This window comes from Megascapheus bottae, chromosome 5 (genome assembly GCF_031878675.1).
Source record: "Megascapheus bottae isolate mThoBot1 chromosome 5, mThoBot2.hap1, whole genome shotgun sequence".
Taxonomy (NCBI): domain Eukaryota; kingdom Metazoa; phylum Chordata; class Mammalia; order Rodentia; family Geomyidae; genus Megascapheus; species Megascapheus bottae.
In genome coordinates this window covers 1,587,365-1,599,582 of record NC_143513.1, presented here as the reverse complement: position 1 = coordinate 1,599,582, position 12,218 = coordinate 1,587,365, and the positions used below count along the sequence as shown (strand labels likewise).

At 46.5% G+C, this 12,218-nt stretch overlaps 1 protein-coding gene across 4 annotated transcripts in view; it reads right to left on the bottom strand.

Moving 5' to 3' along the window:
• The window catches only part of Ccm2 (CCM2 scaffold protein), a 50,800-nt gene that overhangs the window by 15,767 nt on the left and 22,815 nt on the right, over nt 1–12,218 (bottom strand). The window lies entirely within an intron of this gene.

Here is a 12,218-nt window from a genome sequence, read left to right as displayed (position 1 = left end):
TTGAACTCTCTCTGGGCCTAGCCCCTGTCCTTGAGCCACAGCGCCACTTCCAGTTTTCTGGTGGTTAAACGGACATGAGAGTCTCGCAGATTTTTTAGTGCCTGGCTTTGGAACATGACCCTCAGATGATCTGAGCAGCTAGGGTTACAGGCGGGAGCCCAGTGCCAGGTTATATGCTAATTATTTTTAAAAAGCTGTGCACTGGTGACTCACAACCTATCATCCTAGCTAGAAAAGCAAATCTGAGGATCACGGTTTGAAACCAACCCAGGCAGCAAAGTCCATGAGACTCATCTCTGATTAGCAACCTAAAAACTGGAAGTGGAACTGTGCCTAAAAGTGATAGAACACTAGACGAGTAAAATGCTCAGAGACAATGCATAGGCCCTTAGCTCAAGTCCTACAACAGACCTCCCTCTCCCCCCCCCCAAAAAAAGAAAAAATTGCCTTTTCAGTTTTGTTACTTGTTCAAGTTTGGTATTTTCAAGTGTTGGTCATGCAATCATGAAAGTTGAACTCTTGGCTTGAGTGCTGTGCCTGAGCTGTTTTTGTTTAGGGGATTTTTGTTTTCTATAAAGGTTAGCACTCTACCAGTTAAACCACAGTTCCACTTCCAGATTTTAGGTGGTTAACTGAAGAGGAGTGGGAAGGTGGCTTAATGGTACACGCATGAAGCCCTGGGTTCCATTCCTCAACTCCACATAAATAGAAAAGGCTGAAAGTGGCTCCACGGCTCTAGTACTAACTTTGAGCAATAGAAAGAAGTTCAGGGACACGCCCAGACTCTGAGTTCAAGCCCCACAACTGGCAAAAAAAAAAAAAGTGGCAGAGCAGTAGCCTTGAGTGCAAGCTCATATACCACCAAACGAAAAAGGGAGAGGGAAATTAAATACAATCAAGGGGTTCTCTCCTCTCTTTCCCTCCAGTCCTCAGGATGGCTTCCCCATCTGCCCAGGCCAATCTGGTCTCTGGGGACCCTGAGTAATCCTCACCAATACCCAGTGCCACCTGGGGGCATCCCTACTCAGCCCACATCAACAGGACAGCCACATGAGAGCCAGGTGAGGTCCCAGCTACAAGAGAGCCAGCCAAATGAGAGAGAGCAAGCAGACACTGGGCCCACCAGTCACTGGTTCGTGGGCAGAGACAGCCATGAGATTGAAGGCAACAGTGCCAGCTGGGCTCCTAGACACCCTCCCCACTCCTCCATCCTGTCCACACCCCATGCTGGTCATTTTACCTCAGCTCTCCTGTCTGGAGGATGAGGGAAGAGAACAAGTGAAGTGCTTTCCTTTTGTGTGTGTGTGTGTGAGTTGTGGGGCTTGAACTAGTGACCTGGGTGCTGTCCCTGAGCCTCTGTGCTTAAGGTGACCTCTACCACTTGAGCCTCAGCACCACGTCCAGCTTTTTTGTGTGTGTATGGGTCATGGGGCTTGAACTCTGGGCCTGAGCATTGTCCCCGAGCTCTTCAGCTCAAGACTATCGCCCTACCCCTTGAGCCACAGTGCCACTTCCCTTTTTCTAGTGATTAACTGGAGATGAATCTCACAGGGTGATCCTCTGATCTCAGCCTCCTGTGTAGCTACAGGCATGAGCCATAGATCCACAGGCTTCACAGGGATTTTTCTGCTTGGGCTGGCTTCAAACCACAATCCTCAGATTTTAGCCTCCTGAGTAGCTAGGATTACAGGTGTGAGCCACTGGCAACTGGCTGAAAGTACATTTTTTATGCTGGCCCCCATTCAGCCTCTTCATTGCTTCTACCGATTAGCGCTGACAGGCTTCCACAGCTTCCCTGATGCAGAGCAGACTGCACTGAGATCTGAAATAGGCAGAGCTGTGTCTACACTGGAGAACCTCAGGATGTACTTTTCTGAACAGCGTAGATGCCACCTGAATTATGAATGGAGCCACTCCTCCCGTGGTAGAAGACCGTCCCCAATACTCCTGGTAGGAAATATTGGTTCCCTGTATGCCCCTCTTGGCTGTGCGACCTGTCTGCTGTGTGCTGGTCCACAGGGGAATACTAAGCTGGGTGAGTGTCCACTAAGGGACACTGAGAAGGCCCACAGGACACTCCAATCCACTATGAAGCTCCTTGGAGCACAGCCAGAGTGAAGGCTGGTGCTGGGCAGAGCAAAAGGACAGAGCTGCTGTGGGCACACTATGGATTGCCTGTCAGAAGGCTCAGGGGACACCCTGGTATGGACCTCAAAAATGACAGGACACCCACCAGGGCCTAGTTGCTCAGGAGACCTGATCTATGTTCCAACTCCAAGGGCATTATGGAGTACTTGTGAAGAGCCTGGGTGTGTCTGAGACCTTCTGGGCTGGCCACCCTCTGGCAGAGGAAGCTAATGGTGGAGATCCATATGCAGACTGGGCTCTCCAGGAGAAAGGGAGCCAAGAGAACCCTGGGAAAGCAGAAGCCAGACTGCTGAGTAATTTACAAACAGCAAGCTGGGAATGGCAGCGGGGTACCTTAAGTATAACATTGGAGGCAGCTCATAAAATGTTGGTGTTCCTGATGGCAAGACAAATGGAGCCCACAGAGCACTACCGAACATACAGTTTTTTTGCAGGGGAGGGGTGGGAGGGAGAGGTCAGTAGTGGGGGGCTTGAACTCAGGACCTAGGCACTGTCCTTGAGCTCTTTCCTCAAGGCTAGTGATCTATCACTCTGAGCCACAGCTCTACTTCTGGTTTTTGAGTAAATTGAAGGTATGAGTCTCACTAGGACTTTTCTTCCTGAGGTGGCTTCAAATTGTGACCCTTAGATCTCAGCCTCCTGAGTAGCTAGGATTAAAGGTATATATATACCACCAGCACCCGGCTAGCTAAACATATTTAACAAGATGAAAATAGAATAATCGGCTGGAAATGTGGTTTAGTGGTAGAGTGCTTGCCTACAGCATGCATGAAGCAATGGGTTCAATTCCTCATACCATATAAACAGAAACAAAGCTGGAAGTAGCACTGTGGCTCAAGTGGCAGAATGATAGCTTTGAGACTCTCATCTCCAATTAACCAACAAAAGCTAGAAGCGCAGCTGTGGCTCAAATGGAGTATCACCAGCCTTAAGAGAAACAGTGAAAGGGGGCAGGAAGCATGGCCTAGTAGTAGAGTGCAAAAAGCCCTGGGTTCTATTCCTCAGTACACATGCACAGAAAAGGCTGGAAGTGGTGCCGTGGCTCCAGTGGCAGAGTGCTATCTTGAGAAAGCCCCAGGACTGGCAAAAATAAAGGGCAAGGATAGCATAGATTTGGCTCTGAGATGAAGCTCTGGTATCAATGTGTATACACACATACACACCAGAAGGCTGAGTTTTTGCAATGAAAATACCACTCCCTGACTATTTCTAGATCTGTTGTTGTACAGCACACTAACTACAGTTAATTGTCTTTTTTTCTTTATGGTGCTGATCCTAGGGGTTGAACTCAGAGCCTGGACACTGTCTCTGAGATTTCTTTTCCTTGTTCAAAGCTGTTGCTCTACCAATGGAGCCACAGCTCTATCTCTGGTTTTTTGGTGACTAAATGGAGACAAGAGTCTCACAGACTTCTTGCCCCAGCTAAATTCCTCAGATATCAGCCTTCTGAGCAGTTAGGATTACTGCCAGGAGCCACGGGTGCCCAGAAGCTTAACAGTCATTTACTGTCTATTCCAATAACTATAAGAATGCACAGTTACCAACACGAAGGAATGGTCAATCTGAGGTACCAATCTGCAAACTGTCCTGCTTTGGTCACTAAACAATGAACACTGAAAACCTACAATAATGTAGAAATGTAGTTATTATTTATCCGCTATAACTTTGAAACAGGGCCAGGAATTTGTCCTATTGGTAGAGTGCTTGCCTAGCATGTATGAAGACATGGGTTCGATTCCCCTGTATTACATACATAGAAAAGCCGGAAGTGGTTTTGTGGCTGAAGTGGTAATTCTCTAGCCTTGAGAAATGCATAAGGATAGTGCTCAGGCTCTGAGTTCAAGGCCAGGACTGGCCAAAAGAAGGAAGGAAGGAAGGAAGGAAGGAAGGAAGGAAGGAAGGAAGGAAGGAAGGAAGGAAAGAAAGAAAGAAAGAAAGAAAGAAAGAAAGAAAGAAAGAAAGAAAGAAAGAAAGAAAGAAACCTTTGAAACCATGTGGCACTGGGGCTAAAGGGGTAAAAAAGTAAACTTGACCTAAAGAGCTCAGGGACAACACCCATGCCCAGAGTTCAATTTTCACAACTCACCAAAAAAAAAAAAAGAAAGAAAACTAAAACTTTGAAACTTTTTTTTTTTTGCCAGTCCTTTTGAGCACTGTCCTTGGGATTTCTCAAGGCTAGAGTTCTAGCACTTGAGCCTAAGAACACATCTGGCTCTTTTCTATGTATGTGGTATGCAGGAATTGAACCTAGGTCTTCGTGCATGCTAAGCAAGCACTCTACCACTAGGCAAAATTCCCAGCATGAAACAGTTCTTGAAAAGGTGCAGATCTATTTTTTCAGGTTTTTTTTTTTTTTTCCCAGTCCTGCGGTTGAACTCAGGGCCTGGGCACTGTACTTGGACACTTTTGCTTAAGGCTAGTGCTCTTTGCCACTTGAGCCACAGCACCAGTTCGGGCTTTTTCTGTGGTAGAGGATTGGAATTTAGGACTTCGTGCATGCTAGGCGGGCATTCTACCAATAGGTTACATTCCTAACCCCTCAGTTTACTTTTGATTCTACTGAGTCTTGCCTTTGAGATATTTGTTTTAAAAAATTATAATAAGGTAATTTCCTTGTCCATCATCTATCTATGGAGACTCTGGCTCCGATGTAGAGAAAAGCCGACAGGAGAGGCTGCCCTGGGGACGCAGGAGGAGCGGAGCTGGGGTGTCAGATGAGGAACAGGACTGTCTGGAGGCTGCACAGGAGGTACCCTGCAGGGGCCTCTAAAATGTTCAAGTATGGCACGGACGATTATGATGCTGTGATGGAGGCCAGGAGCCGTTACATGTGGAGATGCAACGCCCCCACCCACATCCATCCCGGCCCGCAAGGTGAGCGAAGTTGGGATCGCAGAGGGAGACTGCACAGGGCTTTCTGCCAGACTCCTTGAAGCTTCCTGCTCCAGGGGGGATGGCCACGCCCCTTCCCTTTCACCTCTCCCCCTGGCCAATGAGTGGGGATGTGCGCTCCATCCAGGAACTCCAGGGCATACCGCCTGCAGGTGTGGCAGGCCATCAGTGATTTCCGGGGTTGTGGTCATGTGACCTCCCCCCACTTTGCATGGTCTCAGCCTGTGGACGTCCACAGAAACCAGACTTAAAATATTGGTTGCAGCCAAGAAAAAGGTGAAAGAATATCAGCAGAAGATCAGTCCTGATGTTACTACAGGAGCAAAGGAAAGAATTAAAAACGGTGGTAACTCCAAGACAACCACTGCTGGTGATTCTAAATTCACCTGCTGCTCCAGCCATCACCTGCTAGTAAACCCCCCTCCCTCCCTCCCCCTGTCCCACACTATCACTAGCATGGTCTAATCTCAGGGCTGAGTCCAACAGCCTGCTACACACTCTTCTGTCAAGGTCTCCACCTACATAAGCAGGGAGGGTCTCCCATCTGCTAACATGAAGGCTCTGGAGCCCCAGACTCCAGCTAACTGATTGAGCAGCAAGATGGAGAACTGACAAAACTGAACCAAGACCAAGCGGAATACTAGCAGAAGATGGTAAGGAGCAGTGAGATCTGAAGAGCTGCAGCTCCACATGAGGGTAATTGGGATTCTAGTGTCTGAGAGAATAGCCTTATACACAGTCCTAGCCCACACATAGCTGGCAACCACACAGAAAACAGACAGAGCATGGCAGAGGTAGATGTGACTCTAACATCTCCACGCAGCAAAAAACAGATGGTGGACTGATACAAAACTGACCAAACACAAAAAAAGCAATGCAGACCTGAAGGTCAACTCCGAACTGGAGGAGAAACCGGCCCTCTTATGGAGAAGGCAATGCAGTTTGGAATGAAGGAGAAACCAAACAAGGCAGAGGTGCTCTTGCTACAATTCTCTAGCATGTCTGAATCCCTGGAGAGCAATGTGCAATCACAAGCCAGTGAAAAGCAACCATAGATGGAGATACAAGAAGAGAAACTGAAGGAGTTGCTGAAAGAACTACAAGTAGAAAGGCTGTGAGTGCCACGTACAAGCAAAAGACAGAGCAAATGTTCGATGAGATTCACAATTGAGAGAGCATACTGTGAGTTACTGAGCTGGAGACTCACTTGACAGAAATGACAGCAGATGGAGGAGCTGCCACCCCCACAGTCCTCAGCAGTGCCACCTGAGGAAAAAGCAGCAGCAGGCAGCAATCCAGCAAGCAGAAGGGGCTGGAGAGCTTGGCACAACAGCTGCATGTCTAGCGAGAGCCTAAGTCGCCTGAACCTAGAGCAGGAGGAACTGCTACTGGTACGGGAGTGGGTGCTGAGATCTGGAACGAGTGACAGGAGATGGCAACATTGTGGAGGCCACGGAGGACAACTGTGCCACCAGTAAATGTGCACTGTACAAATAATAACAAGGAGCAGCCAACCAAGTTGCAGATCAGAGCTGGTTCATCAAGAAGGGGCGGGTTGGGCCGGGAGTTTGGCCTAGTGGTTAAAGTGCTTGCCTAGCATGCATGAAGACCCGGGTTCGATTCCTCGGTACCACATACATAGAAAAAAGCCGGAAGTGGTGCTGAGGCTCAAGTGGTAGAGCTCTAGCCTTGAGAAAATTCCAAGGACAGTGCTCAGGCCCTGAGCTCAAGCCCAGGACTGGCAAAAAAAAAAAAAAAAAAAAAAAAAGAAGGGGCGGGTTACAGGTGCCAGCAGTTAACAGCCTGCCTAAAATCTGAGGATTGAGGTTCAAACTCAGACATGGCCAAAAAAAAAAAAAAAAAAGCCCAGACTTTTATTTGCAACTAACTACCAAAAAAGTAGAAATGGAGCTATGGCTCAAAATGGTAAGAATGCTAGCCTGGAGCACAAAAATTCAGGGACCGTGCCCAGGACCAATACTCTTCTCCCAAAAATGAGCTGGGCCAGCAGCAGGGGATGATGGTAGTGCTAAACAAGACTGAGTTAGAGACAAGCTGGCCTAACTCTGGGAACAGCCAGACCAGTGCCACCTTATTAGCAGCTGACCTGAGAAGAAGAGGGAGGAGATGCTGGAGATGAGGTACTGTGGGGCAACATGGCAGCCAAGACAGTCTAGAGTCTGCAAGGAGTTGAAGCATATCCAGGAGCACCTGGAAGTCACTGAAGTGCAGAACCAGCAGCTGTGGGTCCAGCTATGCCTCCTGGCTCTCCCTGAGGAAGGAGATGGAATAGACAATAAAGGAAAGGAAGAGGAGGCTCCCAAACTCAAGCTGACCATTTCAGAGGACCTAGACAGCCAAGAAGCCACAGTGACATTTTTCAGTGCAGCTCAAGCCATGGCTGAGAAAAAGCAAGCCAAGGGAGCAGAAGCTTAATTGCTGGTACCTAGAACATCTGACAGCTTTGTCCCAAAGTAAGCAGGAACAAGAGATTCTGGTCCCTGGGAGTGAGGGTGAATAGATGTCTCAGTAAATATAGGCTATACAGGAGCCCATGGAGACATTGCAAAGCCACTTCTACAAGGCCACCATGTATGAGATGTTTTTAAAGGAGCAAGTGGAAGACCTAGAACCCTGCTGCATGCAGCTCTCTGGAGAGATAAACACTGCTAGAGACTCTGCTGCCCTCTGCCAATACCAGACCGCAGTGCTGAAAGTGCCAAATGGAGGAGGCTGGCCCAGGGCAAGGAAATGAAGCTGGAGCTGCAGGCTGGATGCTGGGGCTTGTGGGTGAGCAGGGTGGTTATAGAGCCCTGCTGTGGAGCCTACCCTAGGCTCCAGGGCTCCTAGGAAACGGAAGCTACGAGGATGACTTGATGGGAACTGCTATGACGAGGTGGACCAGCCCTGTGCAGCAGAGACTACTGTCATCTCATCCCTCAAGAACCACATAGCACACCACTGCTATCTAAAATCCACAACACTTTCTGCACCCCCCTTCTACAGAGCCAAAGATGACAACAGGATAAAGATCACAATTATCTGTAGGCTTACTGAAGCAGAGTCAGTGCTCTGCTCTATGCCACCTCAGTATCTACCACCCCAGTTCTGCAACCCCACTCTGCCACTGTCACCCCTTCCCAACCTTTTATCTGCACAATAACAAAATTAGAACCCCATCTTAACAGGGGGACACTTTTGAAGACCCTCTGTCAACCCCCCCTTCTTGGTTTTAGGTCCAAGACTGGGACTCAAAACTTGGTACCTGTCACTTTTGCTTACTGGCTAGCACTGTACCAAGAGTCACGCTTCCAACTCCATCCCTCTGCCATCTTACTTTTTGCACTGCTACTCTGCAGGGGGGGTGGGGGGAGCCATTCAGAGATTCCACCTGCCAACTTAGAGAACTAGACAATGGGACATTACTTTTTCCCTCATAGACTCACTATGGGCACAGGCTGGCAGGACAGCCCTACATTCAGCAGTACTCCTATCTTTTTTGTGGGTGTGGTGATGCTACAAGTGAAACCCAAAGCCAGGAAAGTCCCTAGGCCAGCTCCACTGGCAGCTTCCTCAAGGGCTTCTGCACAGGCTACGGGAGGGCAGAACTGGGGGGAGACTTAGGACATCATCCATCCTCACACAGGCACCTTAGGGCAGAGAAACTGGGCAGCATTCTCTCAGGCCTTATGCCAAATGAGGGTTAACAACATGCCAAGCGGAGGAAGAGGCTGATGAGAGGTGGGCCAAAATTATCAAGAATCAAAAGAAGTAGTTGGCATGGGAGGGACATAAAGAAGGGTTATTACAAAAGAGCAAATTATTACAAAGGAACTTGGGATAGTTTTATGCTATATTGTTGTACAGTTACATAAATTTTTTTTTGGGGGGGGGGAAGAATGCGTTCTCATTCCTAGGGTTTGAACGCTGGGCCTGGGCAGTGTCCCTGACCTTTTATGCTAAAGGTTAATGTTCTACTACTTGAACCACTGTTCTAATTCTAGCTTTTTGTGGTTAAGTAGAGATAAGTCTCATGGACCTTCCTACTCAGACTGGTTTCAAACCATGATCCTCAGATCTCAGCCTCTTGAGTAGCTAGGAGCCCCCAGAGCCTGACTGGAGCTCTTGCGTGTGCTCTCTCTCCCCCCATGTGTGTGTGTGTGTGTGTGTATACACACACACACATATATACATGTATATATATACACACACATACACATTATACATACTGAGTAATATATATAGTTTACATAATATACTAAATATAATACTATATATATTTTGTTTTGTTTCAGGCATGGGGCTTAGACTCATGGCCTGGATGCTGTTCCTGAGTTCTTTTGCTTAAGGGTAGTGCTCTACTACTTTGGACTACAGTTCCACTTATGGTTTTCTGGTGGTCAACTGGAAGTAAGAGTCTCACAGACTTTCCTGCCTAAACCAGCTTTGAACTTCAATTCTCAGATCTCAGCCTTCTGAGTAGCTAGGATTTCAGGAGTGTGCCACCAGCACTTAGCTTATATTTTGTTTTACTATAGGTTAGTTTTCAATTATATCCTTAGTTACACTGTATCTTAGTATATGACAGTAAAGTCACAAGTCTGCATTTTCCAAAATGTACTGAACTATAAACTCAGCAATAGTAAATTTTACTATTTACTAAAAAACAATTATTAAAAGTAGTTTTTTTTTTTTACCAAAAAAAAAAAAAGCAAGCTGCAGGTTGAGGGTAAGGGTCACTCATTCACATACTTCATTACTTCATGTTAGCATGAAGTGAGGCTGAGTTTGATCTCCAGCACCACAAAAAATAAAAACTCACAAAACAACAATATGCACTCTGTAGTAATTAGGGAAACATGCATACTATTTGTATAAGGAAACACAAATGATGTCAGGGATTGTTTCCAGACTTATTAGAAGTTACTTAAATATGGGACCAGGAGTTTGGCCTAGTGATAGAGTGCTTGCCTAGCAGGCATGAAGTCCCAGGCTCGATTCCTCGGTACTACATACATAGAAAAAAAGCTGGAAGTGGTGCTGTGGCTCAAAGCTCTCACCTTGAGCAAGCCCAAGAATGGTACTCAGACCCCAAGTTCAAGCACCAGGACTGGCAACAAAGAAAAAAAGTTACTTAAATACAGAGAAAAGAAATAAAAGAAAAAAGGAAAGGAAGTTGGAGTAGTAACAGAATTGAAAGGGGCCTAAAATGATAAACCACACAGCAGCAATTAAAAACCCTTATTTAGGGCCTGGTTTATAGGGCTATCTTGGTAGGACCACAGTGACCAGCTTTTGAATGTATGTACACTTATTATGTTAATAAAATAAAATTTAACAAAATCTACCAGTGACTAGGAAGCATTTATTTCCAAATACTCTGGTGTGCTGTGTGTGTGTGTGTGTGTGTGTGTGTGTTTTAATAAGTACTACTAAAGTTGACAAGAACTTAACAAGAACTCTTGTGGGAAATGCTTACTGCCTGTAGCAGCATCGTGTAGCAGACTTAAGTGCGGTTTAATCCTCACAAAACTTCAGCAAAGTGGAAACATTCTCCTACATTTCCAATCACAGGCTGACATTTGGTCCAGGATGCTGCATGAGTGTGTTAGGCTCCTTGCAGTTTCTTACCAGAGCCTGGTGACTGAACAGGCAGCAGGCCTACTACATGACTTTAATTCTGGGGGAGGGGGTAGGTAATTAATCCTGACTATGATATCAAATCCAAGACGCTTTTGGTTCGATTTGGGGTGGGGGTTTGCATGTGTGTATGCTAGTCTGGGAACTTGGAACTCAGTGACTGGGCAGAGATTCTTTTTGCTCAAGGCTAGCGCTCTACCACTTGAGCCACAGATTCACTTCCAATTTCTGGGGGGTAATCACCTCAAATGATGATCCTCATCTCAGCCTCCCAAGTAGCTCCAGGCATGACCACTGGCACCCAGCTTTTTGTTGGATTATTTCATTACTTATGAAGACAAGATCTTGCTACTTAGCCCAGGCTGGCATCAACCTGAGATTCTCCTGTCTCTGAGTGCTGGGGTTATAGGTATGTACCACCATGCCTATTTTAAGGTCATTGTATATTCACATGCTATTACAAGAAATAACATAGGAAGATGGTTGTATCATTTTAGTCCTTTACCCGGAGTGGTGACATCCTGCAGAAATGCAGCCTGTCATATATAGGAGACAATGACGGTCAAGACTCATCAACGAGGACTCCTAAATCGGAACTGCAGAGACATCCATCACCTCTACCCCAACCAACTCTCATCTTCTGTCAGTAATTGTGCTGTCTCCAGTATGTTATATAAAGGGAACTGCATAATATAGAACCTTTGGAAATAGCTTTTTCCACTCAGCAATCACTCTGGAACTCCATCCAGGTTGTAGTGTGCAGCAGTTCATATCTTTGTATTCTGCAATGTCTTCTGTGGGACAAAATGTCATTTTTTAAATTTTTTTTTTGGTTTTCTTTTTTTTTATTGTAATTAGTAAAAGGGTTACATGATATTTGCCAGACAGAAGGTGCATTAATTCACATACATTGATACCCTTTCACATGTCTTGGTACCCGTTTCCCTCCCCCCCCACCCCCCATTTTTTAAATTTTTAATTGTATTTTATTGTTGACGTATAGAGAGGTTACAGTTACATTTGTCAGCAAGTGGGTACATTACTCTTGAACACTGATACCCCCTTCCTTCCTTTTTTCTTATTTTTTTTTTCAGTCCTGGGGCTTCAACTCAGGACCAGAGCACTGTTCTTGGGCTTTCTCATGGGCTCTACTACTTGAGCCACAATACCACTTCAAGCTTTTCTCTTTTCTCTGGGAGGGGGAGGGGGTTATGGGACTTGAACTCTGGGCCTGGGCTTCGTCCATGAGCTCTTCAGCTCCAGGCTACCACTCCTACCCCTGGAGCCACAGCCCCATTTCTTGTTTTCTAGTGATTAATTGGAGAAGAGTCTCTAGGTCTTTAGTACCTGGGGTTGGCTTTGAACCATGATCCTCAGGATCTCAGCCGCCTGAGTAGCTAGGATTATAGGCATGAGCCACCGCACTGGCTCACTTCTGGCTTTTTGGAGTTTGGCCTAGTGGTAGAGTGCTTGCCTAGCATGTACTAAGACCCAGGTTCAATTCCTCAGTACTACATACATAGAAGAAAGCTGGAAGT